Below are 5,000 nucleotides of genomic sequence, written 5' to 3'. Positions count from 1 at the left end.
CAGCGGACCGCGGGGAGCGCGCCCGTCTTCGGGGCTTGTTGCTGGCCGTTGGCGGAGCTCCAGCGGACCGCGGGGAGCGCGCCCGTCTTCGAGGCTTGTTGCTGGCCGTTGGAGGAGCTCCAGCGGACCGCGGGGAGCGCGCCCGTCTTCGGGGCTTGTTGCTGGCCGTTGGAGGAGCTCCAGCGGACCGGGGGGAGCGCGCCCGTCTTCGGGGCTTGTTGCTGGCCGTTGGAGGAGCTCCAGCGGACCGGGGGGAGCGCGCCCGTCTTCGGGGCTTGTTGCTGGCCGTTGGCGGAGCTCCAGCGGACCGGGGGGAGCGCGCCCGTCTTCGGGGCTTGTTGCTGGCCGTTGGAGGAGCTCCAGCGGACCGCGGGGAGCGCGCCCGTCTTCGGGGCTTGTTGCTGGCCGTTGGCGGAGCTCCAGCGGACCGCGGGGAGCGCGCCCGTCCGAGGCTTGTTGCTGGCCGTTGGAGGAGCTCCAGCGGACCGCGGGGAGCGCGCCCGTCTTCGGGGCTTGTTGCTGGCCGTTGGAGGAGCTCCAGCGGACCGGGGGGAGCGCGCCCGTCTTCGGGGCTTGTTGCTGGCCGTTGGAGGAGCTCCAGCGGACCGGGGGGAGCGCGCCCGTCTTCGGGGCTTGTTGCTGGCCGTTGGCGGAGCTCCAGCGGACCGGGGGGAGCGCGCCCGTCTTCGGGGCTTGTTGCTGGCCGTTGGAGGAGCTCCAGCGGACCGCGGGGAGCGCGCCCGTCTTCGGGGCTTGTTGCTGGCCGTTGGAGGAGCTCCAGCGGACCGCGGGGAGCGCGCCCGTCTTCGGGGCTTGTTGCTGGCCGTTGGAGGAGCTCCAGCGGACCGGGGGGAGCGCGCCCGTCTTCGGGGCTTGTTGCTGGCCGTTGGAGGAGCTCCAGCGGACCGCGGGGAGCGCGCCCGTCTTCGGGGCTTGTTGCTGGCCGTTGGCGGACCGGGGGGAGCGCGCCCGTCTTCGGGGCTTGTTGCTGGCCGTTGGCGGAGCTCCAGCGGACCGGGGGGAGCGCGCCCGTCTTCGGGGCTTGTTGCCGGCCGTTGGAGGAGCTCCAGCGGACCGCGGGGAGCGCGCCCGTCTTCGGGGCTTGTTGCTGGCCGTTGGAGGAGCTCCAGCGGACCGCGGGGAGCGCGCCCGTCTTCGGGGCTTGTTGCTGGCCGTTGGAGGAGCTCCAGCGGACCGGGGGGAGCGCGCCCGTCTTCGGGGCTTGTTGCTGGCCGTTGGAGGAGCTCCAGCGGACCGCGGGGAGCGCGCCCGTCTTCGGGGCTTGTTGCTGGCCGTTGGAGGAGCTCCAGCGGACCGCGGGGAGCGCGCCCGTCTTCGGGGCTTGTTGCTGGCCGTTGGCGGACCGGGGGGAGCGCGCCCGTCTTCGGGGCTTGTTGCTGGCCGTTGGCGGAGCTCCAGCGGACCGGGGGGAGCGCGCCCGTCTTCGGGGCTTGTTGCCGGCCGTTGGAGGAGCTCCAGCGGACCGCGGGGAGCGCGCCCGTCTTCGGGGCTTGTTGCTGGCCGTTGGAGGAGCTCCAGCGGACCGCGGGGAGCGCGCCCGTCTTCGGGGCTTGTTGCTGGCCGTTGGAGGAGCTCCAGCGGACCGGGGGGAGCGCGCCCGTCTTCGGGGCTTGTTGCTGGCCGTTGGAGGAGCTCCAGCGGACCGCGGGGAGCGCGCCCGTCTTCGGGGCTTGTTGCTGGCCGTTGGAGGAGCTCCAGCGGACCGCGGGGAGCGCGCCCGTCTTCGGGGCTTGTTGCTGGCCGTTGGCGGACCGGGGGGAGCGCGCCCGTCTTCGGGGCTTGTTGCTGGCCGTTGGCGGAGCTCCAGCGGACCGGGGGGAGCGCGCCCGTCTTCGGGGCTTGTTGCCGGCCGTTGGAGGAGCTCCAGCGGACCGCGGGGAGCGCGCCCGTCTTCGGGGCTTGTTGCTGGCCGTTGGAGGAGCTCCAGCGGACCGCGGGGAGCGCGCCCGTCTTCGGGGCTTGTTGCTGGCCGTTGGAGGAGCTCCAGCGGACCGGGGGGAGCGCGCCCGTCTTCGGGGCTTGTTGCTGGCCGTTGGAGGAGCTCCAGCGGACCGCGGGGAGCGCGCCCGTCTTCGGGGCTTGTTGCTGGCCGTTGGCGGACCGGGGGGAGCGCGCCCGTCTTCGGGGCTTGTTGCTGGCCGTTGGCGGAGCTCCAGCGGACCGGGGGGAGCGCGCCCGTCTTCGGGGCTTGTTGCTGGCCGTTGGAGGAGCTCCAGCGGACCGCGGGGAGCGCGCCCGTCTTCGGGGCTTGTTGCTGGCCGTTGGAGGAGCTCCAGCGGACCGCGGGGAGCGCGCCCGTCTTCGGGGCTTGTTGCTGGCCGTTGGAGGAGCTCCAGCGGACCGGGGGGGAGCCGGGCGTTCGAGTTGCCCAGGCAGGGGGTTATCCTCCACTAGCAAACCTCCATGAGCAGCGGAGCCCGTCAGCTGCGCCAAAAAGAACCACACGAGGGCGACCTGGGGTTGAAATCCCCCGCCACATAGGAACGAATGCCGGGCGTTCGAGTTGCCCAGGCAGGGGGTTATCCTCCACTAGCAAACCTCCATGAGCAGCGGAGCCCGTCAGCTGCGCCAAAAAGAACCACACGAGGGCGACCTGGGGTTGAAATCCCCCGCCACATAGGAACGAATGCCGGGCGTTCGAGTTGCCCAGGCAGGGGGTTATCCTCCACTAGCAAACCTCCATGAGCAGCGGAGCCCGTCAGCTGCGCCAAAAAGAACCACACGAGGGCGACCTGGGGTTGAAATCCCCCGCCACATAGGAACGAATGCCGGGCGTTCGAGTTGCCCAGGCAGGGGGTTATCCTCCACTAGCAAACCTCCATGAGCAGCGGAGCCCGTCAGCTGCGCCAAAAAGAACCACACGAGGGCGGCCTGGGGTTGAAATCCCCCGCCACATAGGAACGAATGCCGGGCGTTCGAGTTGCCCAGGCAGGGGGTTATCCTCCACTAGCAAACCTCCATGAGCAGCGGAGCCCGTCAGCTGCGCCAAAAAGAACCACACGAGGGCGGCCTGGGGTTGAAATCCCCCGCCACATAGGAACGAATGCCGGGCGTTCGAGTTGCCCAGGCAGGGGGTTATCCTCCACTAGCAAACCTCCATGAGCAGCGGAGCCCGTCAGCTGCGCCAAAAAGAACCACACGAGGGCGGCCTGGGGTTGAAATCCCCCGCCACATAGGAACGAATGCCGGGCGTTCGAGTTGCCCAGGCAGGGGGTTATCCTCCACTAGCAAACCTCCATGAGCAGCGGAGCCCGTCAGCTGCGCCAAAAAGAACCACACGAGGGCGACCTGGGGTTGAAATCCCCCGCCACATAGGAACGAATGCCGGGCAACCAGGGGTCGAAATCCCCCATTGAAATGAATGGCGGGCAACCAGGGGTCGAAGTCCCCCATTGAAATGAATGGCGGGCAACCAGGGGTCGAAGTCCCCCATTGAAATGAATGGCGGGTTACCAGGGGTCGAAATCCCCCATTGAAATGAATGGCGGGCGACCAGGGGTCGAAATCCCCCATTGAAATGAATGGCGGGCAACCAGGGGTCGAAGTCCCCCATTGAAATGAATGGCGGGCAACCAGGGGTCGAAGTCCCCCATTGAAATGAATGGCGGGCTACCAGGGGTCGAAATCCCCCATTGAAATGAATGGCGGGCGACCAGGGGTCGAAATCCCCCATTGAAATGAATGGCGGGCAACCAGGGGTCGAAGTCCCCCATTGAAATGAATGGCGGGCAACCAGGGGTCGAAGTCCCCCATTGAAATGAATGGCGGGCTACCAGGGGTCCAAGTCCCCCATTGAAATGAATGGCGGGCTACCAGGGGTCGAAGTCCCCCATTGAAATGAATGGCGGGCTACCAGGGGTCGAAATCCCCCATTGAAATGAATGGCGGGCGACCAGGGGTCGAAATCCCCCATTGAAATGAATGGCGGGCGACCAGGGGTCGAAATCCCCCATTGAAATGAATGGCGGGCAACCAGGGGTCGAAGTCCCCCATTGAAATGAATGGCGGGCTACCAGGGGTCGAAATCCCCCATTGAAATGAATGGCGGGCGACCAGGGGTCGAAATCCCCCATTGAAATGAATGGCGGGCTACCAGGGGTCCAAGTCCCCCATTGAAATGAATGGCGGGCTACCAGGGGTCGAAGTCCCCCATTGAAATGAATGGCGGGCTACCAGGGGTCGAAATCCCCCATTGAAATGAATGGCGGGCGACCAGGGGTCGAAATCCCCCATTGAAATGAATGGCGGGCAACCAGGGGTCGAAAGTCCCCATTGAAATGAATGGCGGGCGACCAGGGGTCGAAATTCCCCATTGAAATGAATGGCGGGCAACCAGGGGTCGAAATTCCCCATTGAAATGAATGGGCCCATTCATTTTCAATGGCCGGGCTACCAGGGGCGCAGTACCACCTGTCGTCATTAGGGGCGCTGTAGATAGGGGACCGAGTCCCCCCATTCGAGAGGTTTGCACCCAAACCTCAAAATGGTTGGTGTACAATTATAGGAGAGACCTTTTTAAGACGTGGGAGCTCCAGGGCAAATCAAGGGAGGCTCGACCAACCCATATCCGCTTTAGATGCACTTTAGGTCGGACTCCCTTGCCAGATGGTCCCCTCCTCAGCCTGGTTCTCGAATTTTTTCTAAGTCAGCCCAACTTGGAAATATTTTCAGAGTGCCACTTTCAAGGGAGTTTCGCCCAACCCCTATCCGCCTAAGAGGCACTTCAGGTCGGCCTGACTGGCCACATTTTCCCCCTCCTCATCCTGGTTCTCGAATTTTTTCTAAGTCAGCCAAACTTGGAAATTTTTTCAGAGTGCCACTTTCAAGGGAGTTTCGCCCAACCCCTATCCGCCTAAGAGGCACTTCGGGTCGGCCTGACTGGCCACATTTTCCCCCTCCTCATCCTGGTTCTCGAATTTTTTCTAAGTCAGCCAAACTTGGAAATTTTTTCAGAGTGCCACTTTCAAGGGAGTTTCGCC

This window comes from Leptonotus elevatus, unplaced genomic scaffold, assembly GCF_054856555.1.
Source record: "Leptonotus elevatus isolate MCC_2025b unplaced genomic scaffold, RoL_Lele_1.0 HiC_scaffold_96, whole genome shotgun sequence".
Lineage (NCBI taxonomy): Eukaryota > Metazoa > Chordata > Actinopteri > Syngnathiformes > Syngnathidae > Leptonotus > Leptonotus elevatus.
The sequence above is the reverse complement of the archived record's forward strand: the minus strand, read 5'-3'. Positions refer to the sequence as shown.